General features: G+C 41.9%; 1 long non-coding RNA gene across 3 annotated transcripts in view; it reads left to right on the plus strand.

Annotated features, from left to right (window-relative positions):
- The window catches only part of LOC139828791 (uncharacterized), a 68,888-nt gene that overhangs the window by 12,721 nt on the left and 37,699 nt on the right, over window positions 1–18,468 (plus strand). For all 3 annotated transcript variants that reach the window (XR_011740761.1, XR_011740762.1, XR_011740763.1), the window contains exon 2: window positions 17,594–17,775. This is a non-coding gene — a long non-coding RNA (uncharacterized lncRNA). The remainder of the gene's footprint in view (window positions 1–17,593; window positions 17,776–18,468) is intronic.

Raw genomic sequence — 18,468 nt, forward strand, 5'->3', positions numbered from 1 at the left:
GCTGACTTACAGATTCACAGAGTGACCTTCTCAGTAGATACGAAGGGAATAGATGGTGTAAGGCTACTTAAACATATCTAATGGATTTCTCGCTGGCTGGTTTGCTTACCGAGGACAAATTGAGGCTTCTTTGCAAGGCAAACCAGCTTCAATTGTTTCAACCAACAGAACCTCTCGGTTGTTGTCTTTAAAAAGGGAAAAAAGGAAAACCCAGGGAACTACAGGCCAGCCAGCCTCACCTCTCTGTCTGGCAAGATCCTGGAAGCTATGCTAAGGCACATGGAAAATGAGGTGATTAGTGACAATCAACATGACTTCACTAAGGGCAATCATACCTGACAGATTTGGTGGCCTTTATGATGGGGTTACATACTGGAACCGTATGTAACTGAGGAGCTGTGGATGTCCCATCCCTGGATGTGTTCAAGGCCAGGTTGGATGGGTCTTTGAGCAACCTGGTCTAGTGAAAGTTGTCCCTTCCCATGTCAGGGATGATGGATCTAGATGATCTATAAGGTCAGTTTAACCTCTGATCTCTGTTCACGTTAGTTGGTAATTATTACAATGGTGTGCTACACTTGTTGTGCTTCCAGAAAAAAGGTATCTGATTTTGTAATGAAAATACGATGCAAAAGATGTCTGCTTTGTAAGCAAATCCAGATAATAATATTATTTTCAGAATATAAATGGGTTTATGCATTTTCCTATAGCTGAATGTCTCTATATGAAGTTTCCACAGGGTGATAGGCAATTGATCTGTAATTTATTTGAGAGAGTCAGAAGCCTTTCCATTAGGAGGACAATATGCTGTTTACTGTCTTATTTTCCAGCTTGTTGTCTGGGTTTTTAAAAATTATTTTGTTTTTTGTTTTAGTACTGCTTATTCAATCAGGAATGCTTTCTGGATCTGAAACTGAAAATCTAACTTCTCCTCTTCATTTGTCTGGTACATACTAAAATATGTCCTGAAGTGTGAATTAAGACTTTTTGATGAGAAGGAGCAAAGGTGAAAGAGCTATCTTTTCAAGAGTCAAAAGCATCATTGAATCATATCTCAATGATGCAAGCATGACTAAATACGACAACAAAACTGAAATCTTGTCTAGTGTGACTGGTTTTATTGGCATCTGATCTTGCAGTCAGCTGCTAGAGCATTAGGCTTCCCCCTCTTCTCTTTTGTTTGATGGTGCTGCAGAATGAGCAACTGGCTTCAGAACTAATTCAACATACGGGGCAGTTGGAAGAGATATTTTTTGTGGATTGGGAAGGCTTAGGGTAATGGTATTCCAGAAACTTCAAACTGATGGTTTCCAGTTCCTGAGCCCTGGAGGGGTTGGATTGTCTCTGCTCTACTGGACTCTATATAAGGAGATTTGCATTGGTTCCTTAGCTGGGTGCAACTGGTTTAACTAACTAGAGTGTACTTCAAAGAGCTGGATGTTCTTCAAATGTCCTAAGACCTTTCTCCCGCTGATGTCACCAAGGCCAGAACTGTGGCTGGGAAGGAGCAATGGCTGTCCATGGTTAGGAAAAAATTACTCAGCAAAATGTCATCCCCCACGAAACTAGTAAGTGTTTGTAGTAACTGCAAAGGCATCATCCTTGCTGCATAGATCTACCAGTGTTTCTCTGAGTATTGAATGAATTACACTTGTGGTGAGATGTAATAGCAGGTTTTCAAGTCACAAACTTACTGTTTTTTAAAATATGTAAAGCATGAATTAACACATATAATGAAAAGCTGAATGATTTTTGTCCCTGAGAATCACTGCTCAAATAGTTTATTTGTTTTGTCAGATTGGAAAGGCACCAAATTGTTTTATTCATGATTTCTCCCCACAGGATACTTTCCAACTTCATATGTGTTTTGCATTGTATAGTTTGGAATATTTTCAAACTGGAAAGTGCAGATAAAGAGAATCCCAATTTGTTTTGACATTGCCTTGTGTATTTTACACGTTGCTTAATGCAAACCCCACCCCCCAACACCCCACAAAAATAATGATCTTTAATTTGACTAACTCCATGGAGCTACAATTTATATAAAAACTTGTGCAAGGACAAAACCATGTAAAGAATTTTTAAAATCATGTCTAAATAAAAGCGCAGCACAATTCATGCCTGAAAATTCTCAGAATAGCTTGAACAAGATCTTTCATGAATAGTTTAAGTAGACATGGTCCTCTGTTGGGATTGGGGAAATTGGCTGGGTATCCTCTTTCAGTCCTCTTGTGGCTCTGTCTTCTGTAATTCTGTAATTCATTGCTTGAATTTTCTTTTTTTCCAAATAAGGAAGGATTGTTTTTATAAGAAAAGCTTAGTAACACTACAACTTACTTGGTCAGAAAAGCATGAAGACAGCATAAAGACAAATATGTCTAGGGCCAGACATTTCCCACAAGTGTCAGCAGGACTTGGGTCAGGTTCAATATAGAGAAGGGTCACAGAGACATGAAGACTGAGCTGGATCTATGGATATAGTTATCTAACAGTAGCTTTTGCCTCTTCAGGTCAGTCCACATGAATCCTATGTTTATATTGACATTATTGAGGAATAAGTCACAAAACCATAAAATGGCCAGCAGACTGAGGAGATGTCAGGTGGGTTATTTAACAGACTCATGAGACCAAAGCACAGGTGCAGCCTAACGACAGCTGATAAAGTGCTGACTGCTAACAAGGGTTCCCAAAGTGAATTGCTACTACTCCAAGGAGACCACTCCTTAGGTAGGAGCTGTTCCTTCTTGCTACCATCCAACGCTAAGACATGCATAAATGTTGGATAAAACTCTGCTAATCCAAAGCTGTGTGCTTTCTCTATCCTTGTGAAGCTGTGCTTTTTCCACCATAGGTACACAATCCCCAGTGTGAGTGAGCCTATGTTATGAAATGTTGGAAAGGATGAAGAGAACACCCTGTACAACAGCAGGCTTGGTGAGCTGGAACAATCAGTGCTGGGAAACCCTACATTCCCACTAACAGAAAGAGGAGTGGGGAGAAGACAAGGTGCAGTGGGTTTTTGGGTTGTTTCTTGCTATCAGTAGGGAAAAAGGAGCAGGGATGTGGAATGCTCACCATCATTCTTTGCACCTGAAGGTAGATGGGAGGAGGCAAAGTGGTTTGTGTGCCAGATGAGGGTGGTGTATGCTGAGTGTTTTCCTGCATGCTTTGTTCCTCCTCCCTTGGAGGAACTGATTGAGTTTTTCAAATAGAAAATATTGCACAGAAAGTTGGATTTACTGTCTTCAGTAGTTTATAGGTATAGGTTTTACTAGCAGTGAAAGTGCTGTGTACCCCCTTAATGTGACAGAATGAGCTTTGAGAAAACAGATTAAACTGTTTTCTGTTCACTTAAGGAAGGGATAATTAGCTGGAAACAGAACAGACAGGAACAAGTCGCAAACACTGCACTATCAGTCGCTGGCTTTGATTGTGTTACTCCAAGGTCTGCAGTCACAAATTAGAATGTTCTATTTGTAGTGGATGGGGCTTCACACGCGTTATGCTCAGAGTTGTATGTTTCCTTTATTTCTTCTTCAAATACCTTTTCTGGTGCAGAGTTTCCAGGCTACTCTGGACTCAGAGAAACTGTGCTATCTCCAAAAGGAGTTAACAGAGGAAAGGGCAACTTTCCCGGTTGCCAGGAACACAAGATTTGCTTTCATTGAACTTGAAGTTAAAAGCAGGCTCTCCTTTGTGCTTCATGGAACTGCTTACTCAGAACCAAAATTAAAGTTTTAATCCTCTCTTTGTTGAGGATTGTTTGTGTTCTACGTTTTAAATGTCCCTATGACAGGCTGTGTGGTTACCGAATGTCTAATAAAAATAGAAAATGTAATCACACTTAGCAAATATGGTTACCATAGCTGCAAGTGGCAGGATACAGCCAGGAGTCCTGATGGACCTCTGATTCAGACAAACTTACCAATCTCTCGTGTGTTTTGGTCCATCTTTCCTCCCAGTGTTCAGTCAGTGGGGTTAGGAAAAGCTCCATTTCTGTTCTTTTCCCTTGTCCTGCTCTGTCTGGGATAGTTTCCCCTCTTCATGGAGGGGCTGATCTCCAAAACCTATTGCTGAAGTTGGTTTTGTGTTTGTGCCCAGAGGGGTTAGATGTGGCTCCCCTTCTGTTCCTCAGTAAATACCAGCCTTTGCTCTTCAGATTTGTTGTGGGTGGTGATGTGGAACTGTTTTCAGAAAAAGAGTATGTCTATAGGTATGTCCTCAGGGAAAGATCCTGGTGACAAGCACAATGAGTCCAAAACAGGAATGAAAAATCACCAAATTCCTTTTATATTATAAGAGATAGAAAGGGGGAAAGTGAAGGAGAGACTCTGGGGCTGTTTTATGCTATTGCTTTTGAAACTGTGAAGGAAACCTCTCTACATGCCAGGATGAAGACTGCCAGGTCTGGGAAACAGCTTCGTTGTTGTCAGGTCTCTTGCAACTGAATCTGATGTCTCAGTGCCCTGGAGGGAAATGAAGCTGCTGGAAGGCTCTTTGCAAAATCTTGAGGAAAATGCAGGGAGGCTGTCACAGGGTGGAAGTCCCCACAGCCTTTGTAAGAATGCTCAAAGAAATGATTCAAAAGGAAATTTCAAAGAAAATAAAAGGCAGGGGGCCTTCAAGTGTCAGGAGAATATGGAGGAGAATGCTTGTAATGCTTTATCAGCCTAGTGTAGGAAAATTTTCCCTCTGGGACCAGTGTGGAAGAGACTTGGCTTTGAAGTACACCCATCTGTAGGGTTCAGCTCAATCTGGGGGCATGACTCCTTCAGTGCTGGATGACCTGTGTTGGTGGCAGGTAGGTCAGCCTGGAGGGTCACCATCACATTTCCTCCAGAAAAATACTGAACCCTCCATAATGAGTGTGTCCAGGAACAGGTCAGTTCTGCAGCCAGATCACACCTTTGGTGTGAAGAGTTCCCAAAATGTTAACTTGCTTTGAAATAGAAAATACTTTCTATGAAAAAAATGGGAATCTGCTTTAATAAAAATTCAATCCAGGCATTTAGGTGTTAGCAACATAAAAACTATCCCCTCTGGGTAGAGGTGTGATAGAGTTCTTAATGGAATTTGTCATTTCACATTATTGATGGAAAACAAAGAGACAGATTGCATCTAATCCATGGGGAGATGCTGATGAAAGTGATTTTTACTGCCAAAAAGCAGGCTACATCTGATAGAAATAAGAGAGATGTAGGTCAGAGCTGTGGGTATGAGGTCTACAGCAGCTGTGGGTTTTTTTCTCGATCAGTTGTATCCATGAGCTGCCAGAAGGAGCACTGGGGCAGCTGCTATTTCGTGCTGTCTTCTGTGTGTGATCCCGAGCCCTCAGTGTCTTGGGTCTCTGGATAACACAGAAAGCTTCAGGTGCCCTCTGTATACAGGGTTTTTGACAGGTACCTGCACACGCCCATGCTCTGCATTGCCTGTCTATCTTCAAGATAGTTCTTTTTTGGGTGTCTGGACCCCTGAAGAGGGATAGGGACTATGGCAATATGTTGACTTTTTGTCATTTTCCATTCTTTTTGTCTCATTACAATCACAAAGATTGTATTAGAAGCTGAGCAGCTCATAAATTCTGAGAGTTATAGCTGCAGGCAGTTCATGAAGGGAAATTGGGACTGGGTAGTGTTTGAAATTTGCATATACACCACACCCACTGCTATTTAATTTGCATTTGATTTGAATAAATCATGGTTAAATAATACCCATGCAGTACTTTTAAGGAGTGAGGATTGTATCAGTTTGTCTATGATTTATATAATTTTTGCTTTAAGTGTAATTTTATAATGTAGGACAGTCTGGAGAGCATGCAGTATGAACTTAAATTTAATTTTATGAAAAACATCAGATAACACTTATCAGCCATAAATATCCAGTTCTCTTTGGAAATAAATGTTGTTTTCATAAAGATGCTAGATTAACAGCACTGCGAGCTGAAGTCTGCTGTTTATCAACTGAAAAATCGTGACACAATACAATTACACACCTTCCCACACATTGCAATTGTAATGGCACGTGTCCTGAACTGAGTGGGTATTCTGGACACATATCTGTACAATGGTATGTGACACCTCCTCCTTCAGGGACTGTGAGTTTGAATAGTGGCTTAAAGTAGGTTCCTTTCTTGTTTGCCTCACACTAATGATTGTTCCAGGCTGATGTAGGAGAAGAGTGGTGGTGTCTGTCTATTTTAGGATGGTAAATGACTATAATATAACAATTAGATCATTGTGGCTAGTGTCCCATACGGGAAGAGAGATGTTAAAGTTATGTCGAGATGCTTTTCACATTGTGCTTTTGTTTGTTTGTTTTTAAATGTCTTCTTGTCATGAATTCAAATGTAGAAAGTAAAAACACCTGCTACTGTTTATTTTGTGCCTGTCCCAGTAGCTCAGAAATTACAAATCCTATTTGATTTTTTGTTCCCCTTTTAGAATTGTGACCGCTCTTTAGCAGAAAGACCAGTTCTGCAAAGGTATTTATGCATCTTTAAGATGAAGAGAGCACCAAAGCTGAGAGGTGCTGTTGTCCTGTCATTACATTTCTCTTGATTGAGAAGGCTTAGAAATCCCACTAAGCCCTACCCAGGAGAACCTTTTTTCCTCAAGGATCTGGGCCCGTGTGTTTCTCTGCATTTTTCAGGCAGCTAAACATCTTTTAGCTCTGAGTACATCCCTGATCATGCATGAAAACCCTTGGACTACCATGTAAACCCATCCCCTCCTCCTTGGCAAGTACTCAGAAGTTGTAACCACACTCTCTCTAACAAGGAGGAGCGAAGGCAGCTCTTCCCTGACAGTCCAGCAATAAATCTGCTTCAAGATGGAGAATATTTCCATAAGGCAAAACAGAGATCTTTGTGGCCCTTTAGTGACAGCAGCCTACAACTGTGCAGTGCTCTCAGCTCCCGCAAATATGAGCCCCTGCCCATCGCTGCCTGCTGTGCTACCCATGGGCTGCCTGCAAGGTTGAAGTTTGCCTTGAATGATCTCTCAGATAACAAATAACAACGTGTTACTCTGGAAACCTGAGTGTAAATTGGTTTGAGTCAGTAAGAAATGCTCTTGGTTTCTCTCTAACCGCCCTGCACCATCAATAACTGGGTTCTGAGCATGCAGCCTGTTATTACTGTGAACCTCTGACACACGGATGTGAAACCTTCTCTTAACCTGGTTGAGCCTTTGCCAGTGTGATGGACGTGGAGAAGATTTCCCCTGCTTTGATTGGTATCAGTTTACTTAGGAGCACATCCATAATCGGTTGCTTTTGTCAGTCTCTAAGTGCTTCAGCAAGGCTTCAGGAACCCGTGGAGGATGCCTCACCTGACCTGATTTTGTATGTAACCCAGACACTTATAGAAATGTTCTCTCAAGGGTAGGCTGGAGATGTGCTGTTACACAGGTTGCAGATATTGCAATTAGCAAAAAAAGGTCCAATTTGGTTTTGTGTACTTGTGATCCAATAAAATTTCTTAGAACTTTATATACTTTTTGTTGCTTTATGGGAATCAAAAGGAACTTTTTCCAAAGTCCAAAGTATTACTTTATCCTGGTGGTGTATTGCCTTCTGATCCTTATGAGAGGCTTCCAGCTTTGCTGCTTTGTTTCTGTACTCGTGTCTAGCATCAAAACCAGTGTACTTGCTGTTTTTCTTTGTCCAAGTTGCTCAGATCTCCTCTTTGCAAATTATACAAATAAGCACCAGTCTTCTCTCAGCTTGTATTTTATTGATGAGGAAATAGGTGTGTTTATGTAAGCTCAGAAAAAAACCTTTAAGTCTATCTCCTTAATGATCTCAGTTTGCGCTTGAATGGCTCTTATTAAATTCAAGACATGAATGATCAAAGACGTGGAAGAATACAAGTGTGGGTTTGCCTGGCAGACTTCTGAGCAGGATTTCTGAATAAAACCTTAGTGACTTAGGAGCCCAAGAGCACCTTTGAAGATCAGAGCCCTCAGAAACAGCTGTATGGAATGCACTGGAAACAGTGGCACAGCACCGAATGTATCGCTCTGTGCTTTCTTACCCTTCTGCTAAGTTGTGCTGAGATGTTATGCTATGAGAGGACTGAAACAGGAGGATGGGATAGTTTGTCCTTTCCCATACTCGTGGTCTGGCAGTTCTTGAAGGTATAAAGTGTCACTTGCTGGCTGTAGCACTTCTGAGCTTACTCAGGTTGTACAACCTTAAAATCCCTTTGTTTACCTGCAAGTGTCCTTGGTGTCGGCAACTGCTGTCTAATGCTCTGATGTGCTTGTAAGCCCACAGCAACGGAGTTAAATTCCTTTCTGCCCCCATCTGTCTTTTCACATGGCTGAGGCTGTGGCTGCACACGCATGGGAGCCTGTGTGAGGCTTAGAAAGCAATCTGAAAGAAAGCCAGTCACTTGGTGTTTGCAAAGCAACGGGAACGTGCCAGAAACATGTACCCTTCCAAAGTCTGAATAAGAGAGAGGAAGACACCAGGTCAAGCAGGAGACATGTGCAGCAGAGGGGGAAGTGAGAAAGAAATCTATAAATATTCAATGAAGGAAGTGGGAAAACACATTCTGATTACAACTCTGGCTCTAATGTATGCAAATGTAATAGTTTCCTCCTCTACTAAGGAGTCATGTATTACATACATTACATGATGTACTACTGTGTAGCAACATAGTTTATGACTCCTAGGAGAAGAAAATCATAATTCACAGCCATTAACAAAAATAATAGTGCTTTCGCCCAGAGGAGCTTTCCTTAGAAAGCCTGTACAGATTCTATCTAACCTAATTTAAGCAATGTCATGAGTTGGAACAGATCGCTATCAAGTCTGTCATGCTTGTCATAACATGGCACTTGAATAGAAGACATCCTTTCCCAGGAGAAATTCCTGTGGAGGAACTGTATTATTTAATAGAGTTTAAGATTCCTTCTAAATTTCAGAGCTTGTTTATTGGAAAATTGTTCCAGTAAAAGGCAACCGTTAGGTAGGTTTCATTTAAAGAGAAATGAGTTTCCATGTACACGATTATAGGCTGCTATACCTCAAAGTTACAATTAACTGGGGGCTCCAAAGGGGAAGCCACTGCAGAGGAGTGGAGCACATATCATGTACTTTGCATCTGGCTTGTATTTTTTCGGGGACAAGGTTTTCTGGAGCCTGTGGATGGATACCAGCATTTACACAGAGATGTTCCCCTGTGGCAGCAACCTGGCTCTGTCACACCTTCCCTCAGCCCTCCTCCATTTTGTGCAAGCAGTTAATTAACTTCCAGCTTTTAGAGTGTAACAAGGCAGAAAGCCTAAGAAGGAAATGACAGAACATGGTCTCACCCCTCAAAAAATACATGGTGTCAAATGGCATCTTAATGAGTATGTTTTGTTTAAACCCTTGGAGGGTCATAGGCTCAGGCCTGCACCTGCTCATTTAATTTCTGATTTAAGACAGGGAAGACGACTGTTACGAGATGTAGAAGTTGACATTAGTTCCCGTTGCAGGAGCCTATGTGCTGCTCCCATTGCCAGGCATTTCCATACACCATTTGTTCCTTTATTTCTGGCGTGACTTGCTCGGGTGACAAGGGAGGCAGATTGCGGGTGCTCTGCGTGTCACCGTGCTCGCTTCATTAGGAGCACGTGTGGGCTGTCCTCGTGTATTGTGGCTGCTCAGGAACCTTCTGTTTGCAGAAACTTTGGCAGCTTGTCACAGCATGTCAAGATCTGCTCGTCTCCCTGGATAGCAGAGTTTGTGGATAATGCAGTAAGTAGAGACAGGGAGAATTGCATTACTTACATTTAACTGATTTCAGACAATCAGAGAGAGGAGTTAAACTAGTGCCTTTCTGTCAGCCTCACAAAACATTTAATCATCTTTTTTGTGTCTACTTTCTTCACTTCCCTCATTTTTATTTATTTGTTGTACAAGACCTTCTAGTTTTACATCTCTCTGTTAAAAACGAGTTGATAACTTTTCAGATCCTTTAGGGAGGTGCTTGGGAATACTTGAAAAAGAAATGTAATGAGAGAAACAATGAGGAAGATGTTTAAGGAAGTAGAAGTGGAGCGGGGGGGGGGAAAGATCTTCCATTCTTCTCCCTTGTCTGCCTGCCTGTTTGCAGACTTCTGTGACCAGAACACATGGTGACCTGTGAAAAATTTGATGTCTAAGTCTGAAGACACGCTCAAAGCAAAGCCTGTCCTGTCCTGTGGCTCTGCTTTGGGATACCTTGGTGAAGAAACTTCCTTAACAGCAAAGCACTGATCAAACCCCACTGAAGTCAATGGAAAGGCTTTCAGTAAAGGCAGTGGGCTTTGGCTCAGATGCTAAAAGCATTATCATCACTCTCTGCCTGATCTTCTTGATACCAGTTCTCTCATCAAACCCTCTGACAGAAAAAGAGAGAAAATCCAGCCCCTGCAGGTTAAAGCAGCAGCTAAACACAGAGTTTTGACAGATCTAAACCACTGCTGTGGAGAAGTCTCAGTTTTCTAGCACAGAGGTACATAAACACAACCACTCAAAACTCCCCCAATCTTCAAAGCATCCTGTGCACCCCGAATTTCCCAATGTGCAGCTTATTCATGGCCAGAAAAGGTGGTAAAAGCTGACGGGAGTTACCTTGCATCTCGCTCAGTCTGTGGCAGAGTGCCAGGGAGCACCACCATGGGCATGGGGGTCTGCCTTGGGGAGCATGGGGGGAGTGTGGTGCAATGCTCTGGCTGGGAATGGGGCTCTGATGGGGGGAGGCTGAAAGATGAGACAGTGGAGAGAGGTACAGGGGTATCAGCTTGGGTCTTACGACGGGAGAAGGAAAGACTGAGAGCTGGCAAGCCATAACCAGGGGATAAGCAGGGAAGCTGGGTTCATAGACTGAAAGGAAGAGTTAGGTAATGAATATTCAAGACAAAAAAGTGAATAGTCAGAGTTGGTCTTATCTCTAGTCCTGGCATCTTGATACCAAAGGGAAACATAGCACAGAGAATGTGAATCCTGACTTTCCTATTTTTACTATAAAGTCTGAGTTCACAGGCTCAGTCTCAGTAATGAAGAAGCAACAGTCGGGTGGTAGACACAGGAGCACAAACCCCAGCTACAAATTTTAAGCAGCTTCTAACTTAAACAAGGAGAGCTCGACAAATCCCTCTTGATTCAATCAAATACCTCCTTCCAGCCAGCAAGAGTAACAGGCTTTGGGTGTTACATAGCTGTCCTGAGTGGATTAATAACTTGCTTTATATTATCAGCCAAGTTTCATCTAGAAATAAATCCCCTCTGGTCTCTGTGAACGTGACATGAGATTATTCCAGTAAGTGCAGAGCCTGAGATTTTTTGCATTGCAACTGAATGGTGAGCAGGGCTGTGGAGGAAGGATGGGAGAGGGCTGTGGCAGGGGGGCCCTCTGTGCTGACTAAGGGTATAGGGGACAGGGAGGAAGCAGCAAAAGTGCTTTCCACTCCAGAGCTGAGCTGCAGAAGCAAAGCTGCAGAGGCCAAGCACGCAATATACCCCTGGGACAAATTGCCCTGTGGCTTGTAGGCACTTAATTGTAGCCCAGCCTGAACCCTGGGGCATCCAAGATAAATTTACCATGGAGGGGAATAAATCACACACAGTTTTCCCATCGTATGTCCCCAGATTACCTTAACCTGAATTAAGTGACTTCACGTGCTCACAGTCTTGCTTGGTGAAGCCTGGGGGTGCACGGACAGTTCTCTGCTGGGCTGGGGGTGCAGGGACAATCCTCTGCTCCGCTTGTCTGGTTTTTGGCTCCAGGATAGGCAGCAGTGTGTTGGGGGGGTGCAGTGATGTTAGGGTGAGATGGGACAGTGGAAAGAATTGTGGGAGAAAATTTCATCTCAGGGAAGCAGTTGCGAACCTCTCCTCTCTCAAGCTGATGCTGTGAGGCTCAATTTCCATGATTCCTCCCATGGGAAGATCTGCACAGTGTTTTAATTAGCAATAGAAAGACATTTAAAGAAGCCTGAGGCTTTTTACTCCTTACCCACACTCTATTCATCCACTACGTGCACTTCACTTAGCCTCTTGTTCTTAGTCTACATTTGCAGTTTCTGGTGTGCATTTTGTTTGTTCGTTTGGGTTTTTTGTGCGTGTGTATTTTTTATTTCCTCCTGCTTTGAAACAAAGAAATGTAGAGCAAAATTTTAAATTATTTGGTTGAAAAAATGCATTTGGGATTTCAGCTAATTTTTTTAATTAACTTTTCTCTATGTATGGCACCAGTGCCTAGTTCTAGGTGTTAAGTCCTGTGTGATCTGTAGGCAGAGCTCATTTAGAGCCTGCAGTGGTGGCAGACTGAGTCTATGCTGGTGGTGTGGCTTTCCCCAGGATTTTGGAGGGCAGGTTTGGCCATTGCTGAGCATTGGCAGCAGGACTCGGTGTGCTGAGTCCATACTGGACTTGTATGAAAAGGTTTGTTTCCAGGTACTGACAGGACCGCTGAAGTGAGTGGCAGCCCTTAGCCTGCAAAACAGGTATTTTATTTTATTTTTAACCTCCATGTCCAAATCAATATGAGACAAAAATAAATAAAAATACCTTCTTTTTTCCTGAATATAAAAAAAAATATGGATTTTTCCTCACTGAAGCATTTTCCCCTTCCACAGCAGCAAGTTGCTCTCTGATTTGGAAGTACTTTCTCAACCATCAGTTAAGTTAAAATGTCAGAGGCTTTTGATCTGATTTGTGCCCTCTGAAGGGTACCTGTGCTTATTTTTAACCTGCCTCTTGCCTTGTTCCCTTTGTCTTCTTGTGGATCTGCTCTGTCAAGCCCTCCAGTGGAAACTGGTCAAAAACTCTGTCTTCTGGTCTCTTATCTGATCTTGCTAAATGGTGTTTTTGACTGCTGAGACTTTTGGTGTTGTTACCTTCCTGTTCAAAGCTCTGGATGACTGAGCTGGTGTCATCCCTGCAGCAGGAGCTGAGAAAAGGCAGGAGGAGGAACATGCCTCAAGGTGGAGGCGGTGGTGGCTGTGGTCATGGGAGACTGTGAGAAAGGAGATGGAAAGGGAGCAAGATGGGAAAGGTAAAAATGGGAATGAAAAATAAATGGGTGACTCAGCCCAGCTTCAGCGGCACTGGCAGCGGTGAGGATGCTGGTGGACCTGTGCAGGTCACTGTAAGCATTCAACTGGACTTGGTCACGGGGTGCTTCTGCACCACAGGAAAAAAGGGAGTTTTGGGAAAATTAGTGCAATGGCACACGCAACTAAAGCTCAGTATATTTTTTCCATAATTATGATCCTCCGGTTGGCAAAACCTCAAGCTTTTTTCTCCTTTTCTCCTCCTTTTTTTTTTTTTTTCCCTTTCCAGCTGGAAAAATATCATTTTCTCTCTGTCCAAATACAATGGGTGATTTTCTTGTCAGTCTTTAAATTGGCCTCTTTGGGAATGTGCTCTGAAATGATGATGTCTACATTACAAAATAGAGACAACTCTCGCCTTGCCAAAAAAAAAAAACAAACCCAAGAAAAGAAAAATGGTGGTTAACGGAATCCAAACTCTGTTCAAAAGACATAATATAACAACAACCTATAGACAGAGAGCTTTCAGACTCTACCTTTCCTTAGTGTCTCAGTTATGAGTTCTTCAGGAACTCTCAAGCCAGATTAAACCCCTGGAGAGATTTATATACAAATTCATATATGTATGTGTATATATTTCTATATAAAACACATGAGCCTGTAAAAAAAATACTAAGAATCTCTCTATTGACTTCAAAGGCATTTAAATGCACGGTAGTAATGCAACTGTATATTTGTAGCTGATTGGAGGATTTAGGGTCTCTCTCTCTGAACAACTCATGAAGGCTGTTTCAGATTACAGCATTACTCCAGGTAGCTCTATTACGTTACAAACCCTGCTCTGATTGCATTTCTAGTCTGCCTGTGCTGCAGTCTTTTTATTTCTGCCTTGGACTAGAAGTCCCAGACACAGTGATGCAGGATTAAAAATGGATCACACTGTTCCTGGAGCAAGACTTGTTTACTGCCCAGAGGAAACAGGGGGTTGGGAAGTGACAGGTCATTTTGAGGGGAGGGAGTTAAAAAGTCACGTAGTGTGACTTGTCGCTTGCTCAAGGGACCTGGAAGGTAAGCCGGAGTCTTGAGGACCATTTCTGACAGTCGAGAAGTGATGAGTCAGTACTGGGGGGGGCGGGGAAGAGCCTGGAGATTCAATAGTGATATATTTTTAATGATTCAACACAGGGAAAGTATTTTCAATGCTTCCTGTTAACATGTAGGTTTTGAAGCATTCATAAGTAAATTAACACCTGTAATGCTAGTTAGGCAAAGGGTGAGGATGGTTTCTGGAAAAAAAAAAGTGTTTTCTGTTGGTAAACAGCTTACTAAAAAGGACAGGCAGAAATACTAGCTCTTCTTGTGATTTTGATCAAGTCAGATGACAAAAGAATCTCCCGTAGGTCATGGTTTTTTGTTACAAATACACTTGAGATTAAAGTATTATAGGAAAACTGGTGAATGAACCGTAGATGCCTTTTCAGTATTTTCAGTTCAATGAATATAGGTGTAGGACCATTTACAAATAATAAGAAACACAACACTATTTGGGCTTTTATCTTTTATTATTCAGGCCAGTGTGACTTTTTGTCACTGTTGTCACTGGGCAGAGGCAGCTGCATTCTATTCAAGACATCTAAGACCTGTGCCTTATTTGAAATGAAATGCAGCCTATGAAGCTGAAGCATCCCATATGCATCTGACTGTCATAAAACCAGCTGGAATACATAATAAATTTTCAAGCTGTGGAGAAGGTGCTGAAAAAGATGCAGCAACTCATATTCTGAATTTGCTCTAAATTGTACTGTACAAGAGAGAAAGAATAAAGGAGATTAGTGGAATTACTGTACTTGATGGTACCTGTGGGCGGATTTGTGGATGAAGTGTCTGCTCCTGAGACTTTAAGATTTAATAATCACTTTTCTGAGTACAAGATGGACATTATTAATGGATAGGAAAGTGTGGGATGTTGAAATGGGAGGGGAGAAAGGATGAATTGCATGTAGTGCCTTATGAGACAGTTGAACTGGCTGTATGACAGTGGTTGTATGAGTAGCAATGAGGCCTTTCCTAGAGAAGCAGAAAGGCTCTGAGTCTCACAGGCAGCATCTTTGGAGCAGCTGGTGTTGGGCATTGACACAACTTTGAGGATCAGAGCCAGAATCAGTAACAGAAGCAAAGAATGACTCCAGCCAAAAACAAGCTTGAAGGCAAAGTATACATTTGTGATATTATACTAAATTTGTGTTATAACATCGGTGCAATGCTTTGACATTCAGGGAACATTGAAGTGTGATGATGCAGAAACCAGGAATTTGAATGGAATAGTCACAGCTAGTCAGTATCTTAAAAAGTGTATATATATATATATTCTTCCCCACTTATTTTCCCCAAGTTGAGTTAAAGCTTAGAGTTACTTAGCTGTGTAGCAGCGTGGTGGAGGTAACAGGTAACAACGTCTGAAAAGCTGGAGCCAGTTCTGTGCTGACACAAGTCCATGGAAGGCAGTGACACCTCACACGATGGTTCCATCACTGGGACAGATCGCTGGTGCTGCAGCAGCAGCACAGAAACAAACCCTCGCTGCTTTTGTGTAAGACTGAAGTTGTGTGTGTGTTCCTCCTGCAAACCATCATTTTTTCCAGTGCTGAACATATTCATAAGAGCTCTCCAATATTAGCAGTTTTACCTGAGCATCTGTAAAATGAACTCCACAAGATGAAAACCTTGTAAGTCAACACAAGGCTCACAGGGCTGCAGAGTATGGTCTGTGTCATTGTTGCCCTGGTACACTGTTTGGCAGGAAAAAGGTTTCCTTGTCTGTCTTTCTGAGCTTAGTTTCAAATAGATTTTATGAAAAAGAGCAAGCTCCTGAGCCTTTTTTAATCTCACCATATTAGATATTGAAGTATTGCTGAATCCTGTTATGCAATGGCAGGCAAAATAAAACAAAGCAAAATAAAACCCCTAAAACCAAAATAAAAACAAATATCTTCTTGGGTTTCACCTTCTTACGCTGATAGCGAATGGTGCTGCGAGACAGGACTGTTTTTTTCTGAGGGAAAGTCTTGTCCCTGAATGGGTAACCTATGCGCTAATCCTGGCCATATAGCTTATATATTGTACCCTAATCACTAGATCAGGTCTTGTTTTCTGCAGAGGATTTTTCCATTTTATTGAGCTCTTAAATATTTTTTCTATTAGCTGATTTATGTCTTTCAACCTGAGCTATTTCAAAGCCAGCACTTAGCACTGTATATTTACTTTGGTTTGCATGCAATTTGCGAATGATGTACTATACTTTTATATAGTTAATTTGTTCATTTCTGTGTATAATGCATCCATGAACTTTCTGAAACTTGAGCTGAAAATATGATAAGTGGGTTATATTATGCAGTGAAGGAGTTGTTTTATGAAAACACTTCCATATCATCTATTATGTGCTAGCTTAATACAAAATGATATTAATACATGAATCAATGAAGTTGTATAATAGGATTCTCGTGGGAACATGAAGCTGATGTTTATTAAAGATGGAAGTTCCACATTAAGAAAGAATACTTTGTTTTATTCATTTATTTGATAAGCAGCTCAGCTGCCTTGTATAGAAAAATTTCGTTGTATATTCACAAGGAACTCTCACATGTGTTTCTCATACTTCTCACAAAGTTCAGAAATTTGATAAGCAATAGAGATATCATAAAACTCAACTACTGGCTTCCAGTGTCACTTCCCTTGAGCAAAGAGAAATTCAGTAGCTTTGGAAATGACTCCTCAGACCACACGCACTTGAGCTGGGCTGCCCCAGGGGTGACAACTGGTACAGCTGGGTGGGATTCCACCCTGGTAGAGCTGAGTGGGATGCTGGGTGGAATCCCACTCAGTGGGATCCTATCCCCCACCTCTCACCTTGAGCCTCTTATGCTTTAGTGTGGTCCAGGCAGCCTCATTGTTATTTTTGCCAGGTTGCTCTTTGACTTATTTCACTTGAGTCCCAAATTGTAAGTGTTCCACCACCCCACCACCTCTAAAATGTATTTCAGAGCAGGCTGTAGACCCAAAGCTGCTAGGGATCAAACAGTAAGGGGAATATCTGGAGGTGAGACTGTCCTTGAAGGTTCGTAATGTGTCTGGGTTGAATGTTTGTGGTCAGCTGCCATGTTTTGTGTCAAACAAACCACCAAAAAAAAACCCAAACAAAAGCCACAAAACAAACAAACAAAAACCCCAAACCAACCAAACACCACCACCCCCATCACAAACCAAAAACAAACAAAAAACCCCACAAACAAACAAAAAACCAGCCCTGGGAAAACTATCTGACTGCAAATGACATCTTCCCTCCCAGGTAAGTATCCTGATAAAGCTCCCCTTTAAAATAACTCGATGAGCAGCCATCAGAGTCTGAGTTTCTCTAAGAATGATCACTAGTCAAGAGTTTTTTTGAGTAACAAAAAAAAAGAAAAGGAGAAACATTTAGATGCTTTAATGATTTACAGTCTGGCAAAATCACCTTGTACTGGTTACCAGTCTGAATTGACAACCATCTTTGTTTCCTTTTTCATTGCAAGAGGCTACAGGCACCTGAATTCCTAGAAGAACCATGGTTATTCTTGAAGGAAACCCAACACTGCTGGAGGAGCTAAGAAAAGAAATCCTGCAGCAGAACAGCCTGAAATGCTGTGCAGACAGCCACAGAAGGAAAGAGACGCTTTGGAAAGTATAGCACTGGAAGTATTAGAGGGAGCTTCAGGTAAGCAGCACATGCAAAGATTTTGTGGCACAGATTCAATCAAGAAGAATCATTTATTAAACAGCAGTGGGATGATACAAAGAAAAGTTTGTATGAGGCCTAAAACAGGGTAAGAGAAAAGATTGATGGCTGTATGATGACAGAAAGAGGAAGAGAAGTGTGTCTGTGTGTGAGAAGTATGACAATCAATATTAAGAACTGCACTCAGTTTGTTGAGAAAAATAATAGGATATACAGGAAAACATACACAGGTTGACGGAAACATCGAGGAGCTGATGAAAGAGCCCATGGGAGTCAGAGGGAATCTCTCTTCTCCCTTGCCAGGTAGTTGGTAAGAGGGACCCTCCAGAGAGCGCCTGGGCCAGAAACCTGCTGGTTTGCTTGCTTAATATGTCACAGAAATTAAATGATAATTCCATAAAAAAAAAAAAAAAAAAATCCCTGCTCCTCTCAGGAGCCTTAGATGTAGTTGCTTTGGGGCCACTGAGATGGAAGTCACTCTGAAGATGTTTTGCAGAGGTACACAGCAAAAAAGATGCTTTCTTGAAGCAGGCTTGAGGAGTGGCTGGGTCGATAGGAAATCTCAGGTGTTTCGTGCAAGTTTATGTTCAATTTCTCATCCCTAGCTTGCCACAGTATGACGGATAAGCATCCAAACCACAAAAAAACCTGAAACAAGGGAGCACTCCTATC

This window comes from Patagioenas fasciata, chromosome 10, assembly GCF_037038585.1.
Source record: "Patagioenas fasciata isolate bPatFas1 chromosome 10, bPatFas1.hap1, whole genome shotgun sequence".
Classification (NCBI taxonomy): Eukaryota; Metazoa; Chordata; class Aves; order Columbiformes; family Columbidae; genus Patagioenas; species Patagioenas fasciata.